At 44.9% G+C, this 16,729-nt stretch overlaps 1 long non-coding RNA gene across 2 annotated transcripts in view; it reads left to right on the forward strand.

Moving 5' to 3' along the window:
• LOC102128767 (uncharacterized) overlaps positions 1-16,729 on the forward strand; it is a 70,634-nt gene that overhangs the window by 44,511 nt on the left and 9,394 nt on the right. Inside the window, exons 2-5 of one of the 2 annotated variants that reach the window (XR_006700533.3) lie at positions 11,190-11,320; positions 12,728-12,854; positions 13,948-14,057; positions 16,592-16,700. This is a non-coding gene — a long non-coding RNA (uncharacterized lncRNA). The remainder of the gene's footprint in view (positions 1-11,189; positions 11,321-12,727; positions 12,855-13,947; positions 14,058-16,591; positions 16,701-16,729) is intronic. The other variant, XR_012416664.1, reaches the window with a different exon arrangement.

The following is a 16,729-nucleotide window of genomic DNA, read 5'->3' on the forward strand; positions in this document are numbered from 1 at the left end:
TGTGATGTTATTTACATAAGGATAAATATCCTTATACTTTTCTTCTTCTTCTTCTTCTTATTTTTATTATACTTTAAGTTCTAGGGTACATGTACACTATGTGCAGATTTGTTACATATGTACACATGTGCCATGTTGGTATGCTGCACCCATTAACTCGTCATTTACATGAGGTATATCTCCTAATGCTATCGCTCTCCCCTCCCCCTACCCCATGACAGGCCCTGGTGTGTGATGTTCCCCATCCTGTGTCCAAGTGTTCTCATTGTTCAATTCCCACCTATGCGTGAGAACATGCGGGGTTTGGTTTTCTGTCCTTGCGGTAATTTGCTGAGAATGATGGTTTCCAGCTTCATCCATGTCCCTACAAAGGACATAAACTCATCCTTTTTTATGGTTGCATAGTATTCCATGGTGTATATGTGCCACATTTTCTTAATCCAGGCTGTCATTGATGGACATTTGGGTTGGTTCCAAGGCTTTGCTATTGTGAATAGTGCCACAATAAACGTATGTGTGCATGTGTCTTTATAGCAGCGTGATTTATAATCCTTTGGGTATATACCCAGTAATGGGATGGCTGGGGCAAATGGTATTTCTAGGTCTAGATCCTTGAGGAATCGCCACACTGTCTTCCACAATGGTTGAACTAGTTTACAGTCCCACCAACAGTGTAAAACTGTTCCTATTTCTCCACATCCTCTCCAGCACCTGTTGTTTCCTGACTCTTTAATGATTACCATTCCAACTGGTGTGAGATGGTATCTCATTGTGGTTTTGATTTGCATTTCTCTGATGGCCAGTGATGATGAGCATTTTTTCATGTGTCTGTTGCCTGCATAAATGTCTTCTTTTGAGAAATATCTGTTCATATCCTTTGCCCATGTTTTGATGAGGTTGTTTGATTTTTTCTTATAATTTGTTTAAGTTCTTTGTAGGTTCTGGATATTAGCCCTTTATCAGATGGGTAGATTGCAAAAATTTTCTCCCATTCTGTAGGTTGCCTGTTCACTCTGATGGTAGTTTCTTTTGCTGTGCAGAAGCTCTTTAGTTTAATTAGATCCCATTAGTCAATTTTGGCTTTTGTTGCCATTGCTTTTGGTGTTTTAGACATGAAGTCCTTGCCCATGCCTATGGTCTGAATGGTATTGCCTAGGTTTTCTTCTAGGGTTTTTATTCCATGCTCGTGGATAGGAAGAATCAATATCGTGAAAATGGCCATACTGTCCAAGGTAATTTATAGATTCAATGCCATCCCCATCAAGCTACCAATGACTTTCTTCTTCACAGAACTGGAAAATACTACTTTAAAGTTCACATGGAACCAAAAAAGAGCCCACATTGCCAAGACAATCCTAAACCAAAAAGAACAAAGCTGGAGGCATCATGCTACCTGGCTTCAAACTATACTACAAGGCTACAGGAGCCAAAACAGCATGGTACTGGTACCAAAACAGAGATATAGACCAATGGAACAGAACAGAGCCCTCAGAAATAATACCACACATCTACAACCATCTGATCTTTGACAAACCAGACAAAAACAAGAAATGGGGAAAGGATTCCCTATTTAATAAATGGTGCTGGGAAAACTGGCTAGCCAGATGTAGAAAGCTGAAACTGGATCCCTTCCTAACACCTTATACAAAAATTAATTCAATATGGATTAAAGACTTAAATGTTAGAGTTTTTTTTTTTTTTAACTTTCAGGCTTTCTATGCTTTTCCCTAGATTTTATTTTTTCTTCTTTTCATGTTTAATTGCTGAAGACTTTTTTTTGTTTTGTTTTTCATTTGTTTCTTTTTTGTTGCTAACTATTCTTTTTGGACAGATATCATATCTTCTCTTATTCTTTTGGAGGTAAAAATGAATTTTAGAAAATTTTTCTTCCATCTCCTGTATTAACTTCATTTCTTCTGACTCTGTCCTTCCACTGCTTGTTTTTGTCTGTCTTTTCCAGTTTGGAAGCTTTCTTTAATGATTTATGATTTCTGGTTTCCATGTCCCAAGTATGAAGTGAGTGAATCATAAAAAGATTATTGTGAGCTGTTTACTGGTAGACAGAACTTATGGATTATTGGGTTTCATTTCAGGAGGATTATGTGTGAGCTGAGTTTTTTATTGAGTGAAACTGAAACACCAGTATCTGACAATTACTAGTTACTTACTAAGAGAACTAAGGATTATTAACTTTTAGACGCCTCCGTTTGCTCATAGAAACAATAGTAATAATAACAGTACTTATCTTTTAAGATAAAGATAAAATGAATGAATGAATGTAAAATGCTTAGAAAAATGCTTGGCACAGAGTCAAGCACTATAGTAGTTGCCCCTTCTCTGAGGCTTCACTTTCTGTGGTCTCAGTTACTGTTGGTCAACTGTGGTCAGAAAATATTAAATGGAAAACTCCAGAAATAAACAATTCCTGTTTTAAACTATGCGCCATGCTGAGTAGAGTGAGGAAATCTCGCACTGCCTGTCTCCATCCTGCCTTGGACATGAATCATTCTGCCCTGTGTCTCCACACTGTAGATGCTGCCCGTCATTGAGTCACTTTGGAACTGTCTCAGTTACCATATTAACTGTCGCAGTATTGCTTGTCTTCAAGTCACCATTACGTTACTTAAGAATTGCCTCAGAGTGCAAGAGTAGTGATGCTGGCAATTCAGATATGCCAAAGAGAAATTGTAAAATGATTTTTTTTTCTTTTCTTTTCTTTTTTTTTTTTTGAGACAGAGTTTCACTCTGTCGCCCAGGCTGGAGTGCAGTGGCATGATCTTGGCTCACTGCAAGCTCCGCCTCCTGGGTTCACACCATTCTCCTGCCTCAGCCTCCCAAGTAGCTGGGACTACAGGCACCTGCCACCATGCCCAGCTAATTTTTTGCATTTTTCGTAGAGACGAGGTTTCACTGTGTTAGCCAGTAAAGTGATTTTTAAGTAAAAAGGTAACCTTGGTATTCCTTGGTTAGGGTTTGGTAGCAACTGTAGTTTCAGGCATCCTCTGGGGGGCTTAGACTGCATCCCCCATAGACAAAGGGGGATTATTGCATATAAATATTTTTCATCATCATCATTGTCATCATCATCGTTCTTGTTGCAGTGTTGTTTCTTACTAAAAAAATCCTTCAGTATGCTACTGGGTGGTATAAACTTGGTTGCTGGCATTCTGAGAACAAGGCAGGAGTGGTGTCATCAAATCCTCCTAATTCTGTTTGATCCCTTATCGCTCCTTTCCACTGTCCTGGTGTGTTGAGTCTGAGAACCCTTCAGTTCAATTTGTGTGGAAGATACACCCACGTGCACGCACTGGTGTGGCTGTCTGCCTGGCTGCATGGGGTCAGTAGGAATTGGGTGGATGAGTGTCTACCTGCTTTGCATATGGACTTCCAGCCAATTCCAGCCTCAGCCTTGCTCCTACCTTCCTAAGTACCCAGCGCTTTGCATGAGGGCCTTTCGGAGCTTCTGCAGGGTGATTTGACTCATTTCTCATTGTTCTGTTCTACTGTTGCTGTATCTGTTTTTCCACTTTTCATCTCTCTCTCTCTACCATAACCTGAAGACAACAATCATCTTATTTCATATGAATCCTGAAAGAATTACTTGAGGTTGCACCGGTGAGAAGCCTGGCATTGTGCTTGCCATATAGATCATTGATAATCGGTGGGGTCTGTTTTCCTTCCCTCCCGTCTTCCCTCCTTCTCCTCCTCTTCCTTCTTTCTCTCCTTTTTATCTTTCCTCCTCCCTAGCATTATGCATTCATATGCTTCAACTACCCCAGGCTGCTTTCAGGACAGCAGTTTGTAATTACTGCAGCATGGTGTATAGTGTCTGTGGCAAATTTATTTCCTCTCATATTTCTTGTAAGTGTTGCTGATGCAGAATGAATGTCTCAAATCACTCAGAAGGAAACAAATAGGATGGAAAACCTGCTGGTAATAAGGTTGGATCATGAGGCATGCACGCTGAAAACAATTGCTCCCTTCTTTGTCTTAAGCTGTGCAGCCCATTAGAGGCTTGTCTGGGGAGATAACAATCTGCCCTCTCCTGGAGGTCTGTTTTTTTCCTAGAAAGGCTTGGTCTTGAGCTGAAAGGAAGATGGGAGGATTAGAACCCTGACCTTAGTCAATGGCCTTCTTCTACAAAGTGCTTTAGAAATGAAAGGGAACTTGGAGAGGATTGAATGTGTAGGAAGAGAGGCTGGATCCTGAGACTGGAGTTGACTTTTTTCAAGGCCAAAGCAGTTCGTGGCTGAGCCTGGACTAGAATCTGGGTCACACCTGGTCCAGGTTTCTTCTGGGTTCAAGAAACAGCCCATTCCTGTTTCCTTTCCTCCTTCTTCTCCAGCCTGTGATGGTTTCTAGCATCCAGCCAGTTGGTTTTGGTTCTGTTTTTATTTTAAATTAATTAGCTCAGCCAATATTTATGGTGCATTTCATGGTGCCAGGCATCATTCTGGGCACTGGAGACACAGATGAATAGGACTCTGTCTCTCCTCTCAAATTGCTCCCAGGTGGTCAGGAAGATTGATACTGAACAGGCATTTTCAATTCTGTATGGCTGGGGTCAGAATACAGGGTAGGCTGGGGGCAACAGGGAAAATAACCCCTGAGCCTTTTCAGGGGCTTCCAAGAGTTTCTGGGAAAGGTGCTGCTTGAACTAAATTTTAAGGAGAAAAGAGAATAGAGCTTGTCAAAAAAGAGTCAGGAAAGAGGAGGGGGAGGAAGCCAGTCTCAGTGGGAAAAGAACTTGTGTGTGATGGTACAGTGGTATTTCAACTCATGTAACCTGGGCCTAAAGCCCAAGCCCGCTCCTCTTGACCACACAGCCTTCTGGGCTAAAGGCCACGCTGGTCTGGGAGCGAAGGTCCTTCTCAGGGCAAGATAGAGCCAGGACATCTAACACTTAACGTTCAAAATCTCTCCACCTTCAGGAGTGACTGCACCCCAATGACTAGACCCTTCATTCCCCAAACACAGTGTCCTCTTATCGTCACAGCAGTACCATGGGATCACAGTTATGGAGTGACTCATCCAGGGTCTAAGGTTCATGCTTCTCTCCTTCCTCCTGTTCAGCTTCCTCAGGGGGGCCATGGCAGGATGGTAACCAGAGAAATGGCACGTAGATGTGCAGGGCTCCTTAGAAGATGCCCCCAGAGCTCACAAAGTACATTCATACACCTGGAATCCTCCTTGGGCAAGTATGAATGGGATAATAACAACCTTTCACTGGACACTCACCCTGGGCCAGGTAATGAGAAAGTCTTTTATATTCTGCTTTCATTTGCTGAATCTTCCTTCCAGCATTCACAAAACAAGTGGATTTTATCATCCCTGTCTCCTAGCTGAGGAAGTGGAGGGTCAGATAGTTTATGAAACCTTCTCAAAGTCGCACAGCAAGTAAGCTGGAATCAAAATGCAAACCAGGTCTACTTGACTCCAGAGACTTCACTCTGGAAAACAAAGAAAGAAACAAACTCTGTGAGCAAAAGTGTCTCTGGGATTTCACAGGGATCAGCGTAAAACCCCAGATTCAGTCTTGTAAAACCCATTGGCTTTAAAATAGATAGAAGAGAAGTGGCTTAGAGACAGATCATGTGACCAGTAACTGAGGCTTTATTTGACCACATGAGGGTGTGCCCCAGATCCTCAAAGCCACACTAAGAGCAGTTGGTGAGTGGGTGGCCACCAAGAGACTAGAAGTGGCATTGGGCTGACCTTGGTCCAGTCCCTACTTATGCATGCAGAGCTTGAGAGGGCTCTGATGATGGAATAGGCTGCCTGTGAGCAAGTGAGTCCCTGGCACTGGAGGTATGCAGGGATGCATGCTTATCAAAGAAATTGTAAAGGAGACTCCTGCCCTGGATAGGAGGTCGCTGAGCAGGTAAAGTGAAGCCCAGAGAGAGGAAGGAACTGTCCAGAGGGTCCACGGTGCATTGAGGGCAGGACCAGATCTCTGCCGGCAGAGTCTTAGAGGCATCATGAACATGGAGGAAAGTGACATGCCGGTCACTCGTGACCTGAGTCACCACTTGAATTAACAGCTTTGCATATTCTACCTAGTGTTTTCTGGCCCAGGCCAAGGCCTCAGATTTGCAAAGTAGGGGGTGGACATTGTTAGGCAGTAGGGGGTTGGAATTCCCTTTTGCAGGTCGGGCTGTGTGAGCCATAAACATTTGTCATAGAAACCCTGGATTTACAGGGACAAAGAGCCCTGAGAACAGGAACAAATGGACTCAAGGCCCATAACTCCCCTCCATCAATCTTTACTTCTGGATTGTGCAAGACTCTGGCTATTGCATAAAACGGCTCCTGGCAGCCTCCAGTGATGGACAGGGGTAGCGATAAGAGGCACATTTCTGGGAAGAAAGAATGTGCTTGGCCTGGCAGGATGGGGTCGAGGGAGTTGTTAGACAGGGAGCCCAGATATAAAACAGACCCCACACACAGAGATATGTGGGCAAGGCACTCCAGCGTCCAATTTGGGATGGGAGGCAAAGATTGGCGAAACTAACTCCAAGAGAGGGCAATTTGGAAGGGGCAGAAGTTGTAGCATTGTTTCTTCTTGGTATTGTAATAATTGTATTTTCAGCTGTCACTTTTTATGGAATCAACAGCAAACTTAATTTCTTTTTGGAAAACGGTTTCCCATTGGGGAATTATGCATGAAGGTACTTACCCTCCATATGCAAAGGGCGGGCTCAGACTTGAAATTAGACCTAGTAGGGAATCTCTTGGGGCTTTGCATCTTGACAAAATAAGACAAAAACAGAAAGAACGAGAAGAAGACAATCAACCACAGCTGGTTGCATGCATCTTAGAAGCAATCCCCTGCTACCCGAGAGCTCTTAAAGGACTGCAGTGAACAGAAAATGCAGCTCTTACCTGGCTTGAAACATAAATGTATTGGCTCAAATAACTAAAAATTCCAGACATAGATGTTGAGTTGGGGTTTGGTTTTTCCCTTCCATCATCTCTTGACTGAGCCTCCTGTGACATTGGCTCCATTATCTACACAGGTATTGCGTTCATGGTGGCAAAATGGTTGCAGTAGCTCCTTCCTGCATCCTTCCAGGATCAGACCTCATGGAAAAGGGCAAATGCAGGGTTACTGGACTAGGGTTAAATTGTCTGCCCTCTGTCTTGAGTCAGCTGCTCTTCCTTGAACCCATCACTAAAGCCAGGAAGAAGGATTGTACCAATTTTTTTAGACAGAGGGCTTATGCTGCAGCCCAGGCATGGGGGTAAAGTCAGCACCACCAGAACCATGTGGATGGAGAACAGTGGGTAGATGGATCCACAAGTGACAGCTGAGGGCTGCTGGAATTATTAGTGTGAGAGAATTACAACAGGCAGCCAAAAAAATCAACAAAAGTCCATTGTAGGCTGGGCAGGTGGCTCATCTACAATCCCAGCACTTTGGGAGGCCAAGACAGGAGGATGGCTTGAGACCGGGAGTTTGAGACCAGCCTGGCCACCATGGCAAGACCCCATCTCTACGAAAAATACAAAAATTAGCCAAGCATGGTGTCACATGCCTGTAATCTCAGCTACTTGGGTAGCTGAGGCACAAAATCACTTGAACCTGGGAGGCAGAGGTTTCAGTGAGCCAAGGTTGTGCCACTGCACTCCAGCCTGGGCAATGGAGTGAAACTCTGTCTCAGAAAAAAAAAAAAAAAAAAGCATATTGTACTTTCCAATATATTCCTTCTCCTTTTAAGTTACTTATAGTCAATTGTACTTTCCAATATATTCCAATTCCAATTCCAATATTTTTTGTATGTTAGCTAAGATCAGTTTCTGTTGCTTGTACTCAAAGAACCCTGAATAATAAATGAAACTTGAGCTTTGTAAGCTTGGGTGGAGATTTGACCCTGTGTCATGGAAACAATAATTGCAGTCCCATAACAAGTGCATCTCTAAAATCTTGGTTTATCTGGGAAGTAACATTACTCAACAGTTTCCTAACTGGTGTTAACATGGGGTTAAAATACTTTGGCACCAACAGACACCCTCCCATGGCTTTCAGTTAAAATAAGAGAAGAAGATACACGCCGGAAACCCATCCCAGCCAGAGCTCTCTGATTGACAGAATCTGAGTCTTAGAGTCTAAAAGAAATTAGTATGAATTCTGACTTTCTCATACTCAAGCCATGAGACTTTAGGTAGGTCACTTAATCTCCCCAAGCCTAAATTTCCCCCTCTGTAAAGTGTGGACGATAAGAGTCCTTGCTTTGTCAGGGTTATTGTGACGATTAAATGAGAAATGATGTATGAAGTGCTTGGCACATTGCATAACCCATGGAAACAATTCTTTTTTTGTTTTTTTTTTTTTGAGACGGAGTCTTGTTCTGTCACCCAGGCTGGAGTGCAGTGGTGTGATCTCAGCTCACTGCAAGCTCCGTCTCCCAGGTTCATGCCATTCTCCTGCTTCAGCCTCCTGAGTAGCTGGGACTACAGGCACCCATCACCATGCCCAGCTAATTTTTTGTATTTTCAGTAGAGATGGTGTTTCACCATGTTAGCCAGGATGGTCTTGATCTCCTGATCTCGTGATCCACCTGCCTTGGCTCCCAAAGTGCTGGGATTACAGGCATGAGCCATCGGGCCTGGCTGGAAACAATTCTTAATCCATCAGGCATGCTATTACCATCATCACTCTATTAGTTTCCTCTTGCTGCTGTAATAAATGAATACCAAGGCAGTGACTCAAGACAACACAAATATATTGTCTTATAGTTCTATTGTTCAGAAGTCCTAATGGGTCCCACTGGGCTAAAAACAAGGTGTCAGCCTGGCTGGGTTCCTCCTGGAGGCTCTAGGAAAAAAAATCAATTTTCTTGTATTGTCCACCTTCTAGAGGCCACCCATGTTCCCTGGCTCAGGTTCCCCTTTTCCCTCTTAAAGCCGGCAATGTTGCACCTCCCTGACTTGGCTTCTGTTGTGATGCCTCTTTCTCCGACCACAACTGGGAAAAGTTCTCCACTTTTAAGGATTCCTGAGGTTAGAGTGGGTCCACCTGGATAACCTAGGCTGATCTTCCAATCTCAAGGCCCTTAACCTTAATCACATCTGCAAAGTCACTTTTGTCAGGTCTGTAACATATTCACAGGATCAAATGACTAGAAAGTGGACATCTTTGGGGGTCATTCTGCCTAACACACACATCGTTACTATCTTCATCTTCATTATCGTCAGTACAAAGAAGCTGGATTACCCAGAACCATGCATAGTTTGCATGTTGCATGACTATAAAAGAGTATTTTATAGAATATGATGAAATCTAGCAGAAGTAGTTATAAAGGAATGACAAGAGGACAATTTACTTGGCAAGGTGGCCAGTGGGCAAGACTGAGAAACTGGTTGCAGTGACAGGAATCACATTTCTGAACCAAAAGCAAAACATCAAAAGGCCATGGTCTGACAAATGTGAATACTTAAGTGGACATTAGGTGAGCATACTGGGAAGACATAAGAGGGGAGGTGGTCACAGCTGTAGAAGCAGATTTTGGAGTGATCCCATTAAAATAAACTTAAAGGCTACTATGCCAAAGGGCCAATTTAACAAATGGAAGAAATAATTATCTTTCAAAATGTCAGACCTCAAGGAGAAAGGTTTGTGACAAATTAAGAGTGTGGAATTTGAATATTTTACATTAATAACCAGTGTTTCATTCCTCAATAGTGACTCATTTTTTTCTCTCTCTCTCCATACCAACTCCATCTCTCTCACACACACACACATGCTCCCTAGTACCCATGCCTTGGGAAATGAGAGGACTCAGCCTCAATTTATGAAACTCAGATAACGTGGGAGGCACATCAACCAGAAGTGTATCCAAGGGCCATTTCCTTGAGAATTTCAGAAAGAGTCTGGGAATGTTATAAACATGGTTGATGCTTTGAGAACCCAGGTTCTAGTCTGGATGAAGTCTTGGCATGTTCTTAGAGTTACCTGGGGCTCCAAGCTTTGGTGGTTGGGAGGCTTTCACTGTGACAAGCATCACTGCTGAAATCCGTCTGTGAGCTAGGCCTCTTCATTCACTTAGTATCTGGGAAAGGAGGAGAAGAGTGGCTTCCTGCCATTTGTCCAACCCAATGCTACATACTTGTCTAGAGTCAAATATGCAGAAGTCATTCTAGACCCTGGAATAGGAGGTGAGCAAAGCAGACTAAATCCCTATGCACAGGGGCTTATTTTCTACTGTCCATCTCTCCTTGGTAAAGTTCTACTCACCTTTGAGACCGACTGTGGAAACCACATCAGTCATTCATGCATGAACACCTTCCTATATCCCGTCAACATCTCTTACAAACCTACCATGCTAGATACTGAACCTTGCAGAGGTGTGAGAAAGTCTTTCCCCCAGAAGCTCAAGTGCAGAAGATGAGAGGTGAGGAGTAAAGATGTACACACACGGTGCCATGGGGGCAAGGCGAGAAGTAGAACCAGTGCTAGGAGTATAGATTGGCCAACCCCAGAGCAAGGGCAGAGGTGTCCTCAGAGGAGGTCTCCCTGGGGAAGAAGGTCAGGAGCAGCATCCCCAAGGGATAACAGGATCAGGGTGGAGTGGGGCTGGTGCTGTGGAAGCCCTCAGTGTGGGACGGCTCATGCAGTTTCAGGGAAGCCTGGGAATCCAGGTAGGTGGAAGAGCAGAATGGGCGGGCGGGGGGGATGTGGGTTACAGGGAGAGCTAGAGAGTGGCAGGCAGCTACCGGGGGCCCTGTGGCCACATTACAAGTGTTCTTTGGGGTCAGAGGGCCTGGGGGGTGTGAAAACTGCCTGCCATGGTGACCCCCACACCAATAGTTATGCATTATGACAGTTTGACCACAAAAAAGTACCCCATCTACCCCGCGATCTGTTTCAGGAAACGGTTAGCCACAGAAACCCTTCGCCCTAATATTGAACAATCCTTCCTCTTTTGAAACTGAGGAGCTGCTTGCCTGCCCTTGCAGCTAAGGGTGGCTGAATCTACCTGAGGACCTATTAGGATGTCTCCTCTCAGCTAAAAATCCCGCCTTAATAGTATACTCATCAATCCAAGATTACCTCAGTATTTCCTGTTTTTATTCTATAAAACTGACTTTCCTTTCTAACACCTTTGAACCCCTGCTGAAACGAAGGTGACAGCAGGCTACCCCCTTGCTGCAATTTTATGGATAAATGACATTTGTTTATTTGATCTCAGATGCAGTGTGGTCTTTGGTACTAGAAAGTGTGACATGGAAGATTCCATCACGATGAGAATACGGCTTACTGAGGGTTTGCAATGGGCCACTGATCAGCACTTCACATAATCTGCACAAAGTCTCCCATTAAGTAAGTACTCTTGCCTTCCTCAGCATCGTCTTCCCTTTATAGGTAAAGGAAGTAAGGTACAGAGATGAGAATGAGCTTGCCCGAAGTCACACAGCTGGTAACTGATGAAAATGGGGTTTGAAGCTAGGCAGCCTGGCTCAAGATTCTGCACTTTTCCCTACTATACGAGGTGGTTCTAGTACCAGCGAGGTTTTTCTTCACATTTTTGAGGGCCCGTGGCAGTTTTTGAGTTTGGAAATGATGCGCGAGAATTTAGACCTCTGATGGACTGCTTCACCATTCCTGAGGGATGATTGGGTGAGGGTGGGGAGGCTGACGGGGGTGGTCCAGACACGAAGCCCAGGCAGACGCCCCCGAACCACGGCAGCGTCCTGGTTCACAATCTGATGCTCTAAGCTGCAGCGGCAGCCGGGATGGAGGCAAGTGTGAGCCATGAGAGACCTTATCTAGCAGGCTGACACTTTTCCAGGCTGGAGTCTTTAATTCCAACCACAGAACTTGGAATGACAGACGGGTAGGGCAGATAGCATTTTATAGAAGATGAAGAAACTGAGGTCAAGGGTGGGTCACTTGCCTAGAGTCACTCAGCAAACTTGTGGAACCAGATTCCAAGGGTTCACTGGCTCTCGGTTGTGGACCTGGAGGGAAGGTATAGCCCCAGACACAAAGCCGGAGTCCCAGGACACACCTGTTGCTTCTGCCTGTGGGGTGTCTTCTGAGCAGCTCATGCTATATCCTACCTGCACCTCATTACAACAGTTCCTGAAAGGGACACTGGAGTTAGGGTTTGAAAGCCACATTTATATAAAGTGTCACTTGGTCTTCAGGACAAATGCAAAACCTGGATTGTGATTTCTGTTTCGTGGATGTGGTTTAGGGGTTAAGTGATAAACCCAAGGAGACGCAGCTGGTAGATGGAGCAGCTAGGTCCAGTTTTTGGCTTCGAAGTCGAGAGGGCATTGACTGCATGAACTGCCTTAATTATCCACTCACCTCATTAAGAGCATTGGCAAGACTGTGAAATTGACCCTAAGCATGTGCGTGCTTTCTTTAAAACATAACTTGAAGGGTAAGTGTAAAGATTCACAATGCACTGGAAAGTGGGGGTGAGCTCTAGCAGGGCCTTTTCTGATATTCTGAGAGGTCATTTAAATCTTGTCTGGTCTGTTTCCAGGCCCTGAAAGGCACCAGGCTTGCTTTGACTGGCTGCCCTCAGAGTGTATGAAGATGAGAGTGTTATTAGAATCCAAAGTCACTCATTGGCCAGTGCTGGTAAACTAAAACCCGAAATGTGTGCAAAATGCGTTTTCTCTTTGGAGAAAGTGACATCTCATCTGAGTGCCTCGGGCCCCTGCAGGATGTTATCTACTGAGAAGGAATCACACATGCCAGGTTATCTGTCTTCAGGTGATTTCTTCGAAGTGTGGCGGCACCTCCCTTGATGACTGCTGGGGGGTATAATGAATCACCCACTTGCGGGAGAAGGCTGAAGAATTTGCTTTACCAGAGATACAGAAGTGGAGGGAATGCACAGGTATTGAAGTGTGTGTGCACGCATATGTGAATTTACATGCTTTGCATGCCCCTGTGTGCACGCATGTGTGCATTCGTGTGTGCACAAGTGCACTGATGTACACACATGTGCATCTCCAGCCCTGCTGAGGTCTCATGGAGGAGCGGATCAAGACAGTTCCTTAGAGACGACTACTAGCAAGGCTTTTGTGGAGGTGGCCTGGCCCTGGGAAGCTTAGAGCATCAGATTGTGAAGCAACATTTTACATAATGACTCTAGGAAGGATTGTGGGGTAATGGAAGGAATACCGATCCAGGAAGCAAGGCACTGAGCCCTGTCTCTGCCCCCAGCCTGCTGGGTGACTTCAGGAGACTCATCAGCCTCCTGAGCCTCATTTTCCCCACATGTGAAGCTGTAAAACCCAAACTCCTTGCCAATGTGTTCCAGGCCTGTAGTAGGTGCTGCGGTGCGTGACTCTCCTTCGGGACTGAGCCCCCTGTCTCCCAGCTGCTGGAGTGGGTGCTCCTCAGAAACAAAGAGTCCTTCATCCAAGGTCCTCCCGTCTCTAGGGAGCAGCCAGCTGGGGACACACCCGTGTATGTGTCAGGCCCAGTTCCTGGCCTGATACCTCTGCAGGCCGTCCCAGCTCCATGCTCCCTGAGGGACTGGCAGAAACCTCTCTTGTGAATGCATGGCAGCCTGGCTTCTCTGCTAGACTTCTACTTCCCTTTGACTCCCTTTCAAACGGACAGTCCCAAGAGCACTGCCCGATCACGCCCCTGCCTGCAGACTTTCATCTCAGAAGATCCCAGAACAACACCCCAGTGGTCTGCGCCTCTGTGATGGCCCCTCCTCCACCGTCCCTCACTCTCGTCATCAAAGCACACTCCAGCCTCAGGGCCTTTGCACCTTCCTTCTGTAGAAAACCCTTCCCCCCACCCTTTGTAGATGACTTCCTACCATTTAAATCTCAGCAAAATGGTCATGTCCTCAGTAAGGCCTTCCCTGACCACCCCATCTAGGATTCCTCCATCAATTAATCTGAATATATCACTGTTTTATTTTTTCTCAAGGCCTTTATCACTCCCTGACATTAGGTTTGTTAATTATGCAGTTGTTTATTTTCTGTCACCCGCTCCTTTGAAATGAAAGTTCCCTGAGCACAGGATCTGCAGCTTGGCTCTCTGCCCCATCCGCAGTGCCAGCAAGTGAACCTGGAACAAGGTAAGCCCTTGACAAATATGTGTAGAGTGAATGGGAGACAAGGTGGTACCAGACAGGGTCCTTAACCTAGGATTTGGGATATCCACACACTTGGATGGTGCATTAAGTGTAACAGATGGCTGCAAGTTGTGTGGCTTAAAGCAACAGGGACTTATCCTCGCATTGTTCTAGTGGCCAGAGTCCTAAATGAAGGCATTGGCAGGGCTGTGCTCTCTCCAAAGGCTTGCAGGAAGAACACCTTGCCCAGCTTCTTGTGGCTACAGGTGTTCCTTGGCTTCCTTGGCCACATCATTCCTTTTTTTTTCTTTTCTTTTTTAATCTGTTTTTGTTTGTTTGTTTTTTGAGAGGGACTCTTGCTCTGTCACCCAGGCTGGAGTGCAATGGCACGATCTTGGCTTATTGCAACCTCCCCCTCCTGGGTTCAAGCAATTCTCTTGTCTCAACCTCCCGAGTAGCTGGGATTGCAGGTGTGCACCACCATACTCGGCTAATTTTTCTTTGTAATTTTAGTAGAGATGGAGTTTCACCTTGTTACCCAGGCTGGTCTCAAACTCCTGACCTCTTGATCTGCCTGCCTTGGCCTCCCAAAGTACTGGGATTACAGGCGTGAGCCACCACGCCCGGCCACATCATTCCAATTTCTGTCTTGCTGGTCACATTGTCTCCATATTCACATGGCCTTTTCCTGTTCTCTGTATCTTCCCTTTCATCTCTCATAACAACACTTGTCATTGGATTTAGGGCCCACCTGGGTAATCCAGGATGCTCTCATCTCCAGAGCCTCAACTTATTTGTCTGCAAAGACCACATTTTTTCCCCCAAGAAGCTTACATTCATTGATTCCAGAGATTAGGAGATGGACTTACTGGTGGTGGGGCCACCGTTTGACCTATTAGAGGCAAGAATAAAAATCCATCTTCATTTTGCCTAAGTTTTAACCAGTATTTAGGATTTGCTTCAATCGTGAATATAGGCACAAAGCAGAGTCCCCTCAGCGGTGTCTATGAATTTGTCATTAGTTGATATCACAGAGATTTTTGCCATAGGAGAAAAAGATGCTCATCATTTTCATAAACACAGCCCTTATCAGACTCCCCATTAGTTCTTATTATAGAATCTGTTACTAGAGAGCCCATATGTTGTCCTTTTACCAATTTCTTTTTAAACTAGTTTGAAAGGTTGGGCATGGTGGCTCATGCCTGTAATCTGAGCACTTTGGGAAACCAAAGTAGGTGGATCACTTGAGGCCGAAAGTTTGAGTCTAGCCTGAGCAATGTAGCAACACCCTGCCTCTATGAAAAATTTTAAAAAGTTAGCTGAACATGGTGGTGTGTGCTTGTAGTCCCAGCTACTTGGGAGGCTGAGGTGTGAGGATCACTTGAGCCCAGGAGTTTGAGGCTGCAATGAACTATGATCATGGCACTGCACTCCAACCTGGGCCACAGAGTGAGACCCTATCTCAAAAAAAGGAAAAATTGAATAAAATAAAAATAAATAAACTATTTTGATGAGCATATTGCAGTTTAATTGGGAGCTCTGTATTCCTGTGTATTTTGTTTTATGCATTTACAAACATTATTCTGTGAAGGGATCCACGGGTGTTTTGGGAAAGCCAGGGGAGGCTAAGAGCCTCTGGATGGAGGCTCTCAGAGGTGTTTTGGGTTTCTTTTCTTAACCTTCACAGGTTGGGCCATTTTTTTTTTTTATCATATAGTTTACTATTGATGTTTTTTTCTTTTTGATCAGTAGTAACACTATCAGAGGCAAGACAGTGAGCTCTGCCTCTGCGGTCAGTACTGAGACCCCAGAGCAGAGGGCTGGGCTTTGAGAGAGGAAATGTTCAGTGCTATGATTCCTTGCATCTCTCAAAGATGTTTCCTGTCATCACATGTTGTTGACAGAGCACAGGGTGGCAGACCATATGGAAAGGGCTTTGAGATCCACAGTTGTGATGGACTTGTCTCTCCATTAACTGTGAGAATTATGTTAAAGCTGGACCTATGCCAGGTCAGCATTGCTATCTTGCCTGCAAAACAGATTAGATGACGCTCAAGACCTATGTCTATCTACCCAGAGATTATTGCTCAGCCTGACGTATTTTGATGACACAGATGCTAAGCTTTGTATTTTATGTTTATTATTTTTTTGAGAAAAAATCTGCCACCCAGGCTGAAGTGCAGTGGTACATTCAAAGCTCACTGCAGCCTCAACCTCCCAGGCTCAAGTGATCCTCCCACTTCACCCTCCATTGTAGCTAGGACTACAGTTTCACGCCACCATACCTGGCTAATTTATTTTTGTTTTTGTAGAGAGGAAGGTCTCACTATGTTGCCTAGGCTGGTCTCAAACTCCTGGACTCAAGTGATCCTGCCTCCTCAGCCTCCCAAAGTGTTGGGATTATAGGTGGGAGCCACTGCACCTGCCTTGGATGTTAAATTTTAAAGAGGAACTGGATAACATGATTTCAATTAAGAGTCTCATACCTGTTGCCCTTGTGTTTGCACATGAATCCAACTTGAACTTGTGTCATGTAGGCATCTGCCTGTTCAAAGCCACCTGGGAAAAGAATTTACATTGGACTTGAAGTGAGGTGCATCAGCTGCCAAGGACACCACTAAAATATCAGTCTCAGCTCCATTATAGGTGAAGTGGACAAACAAACCCCTGATTCT

The sequence above is a fragment of the Macaca fascicularis genome, chromosome 8, assembly GCF_037993035.2.
Source record: "Macaca fascicularis isolate 582-1 chromosome 8, T2T-MFA8v1.1".
Classification (NCBI taxonomy): Eukaryota; Metazoa; Chordata; class Mammalia; order Primates; family Cercopithecidae; genus Macaca; species Macaca fascicularis.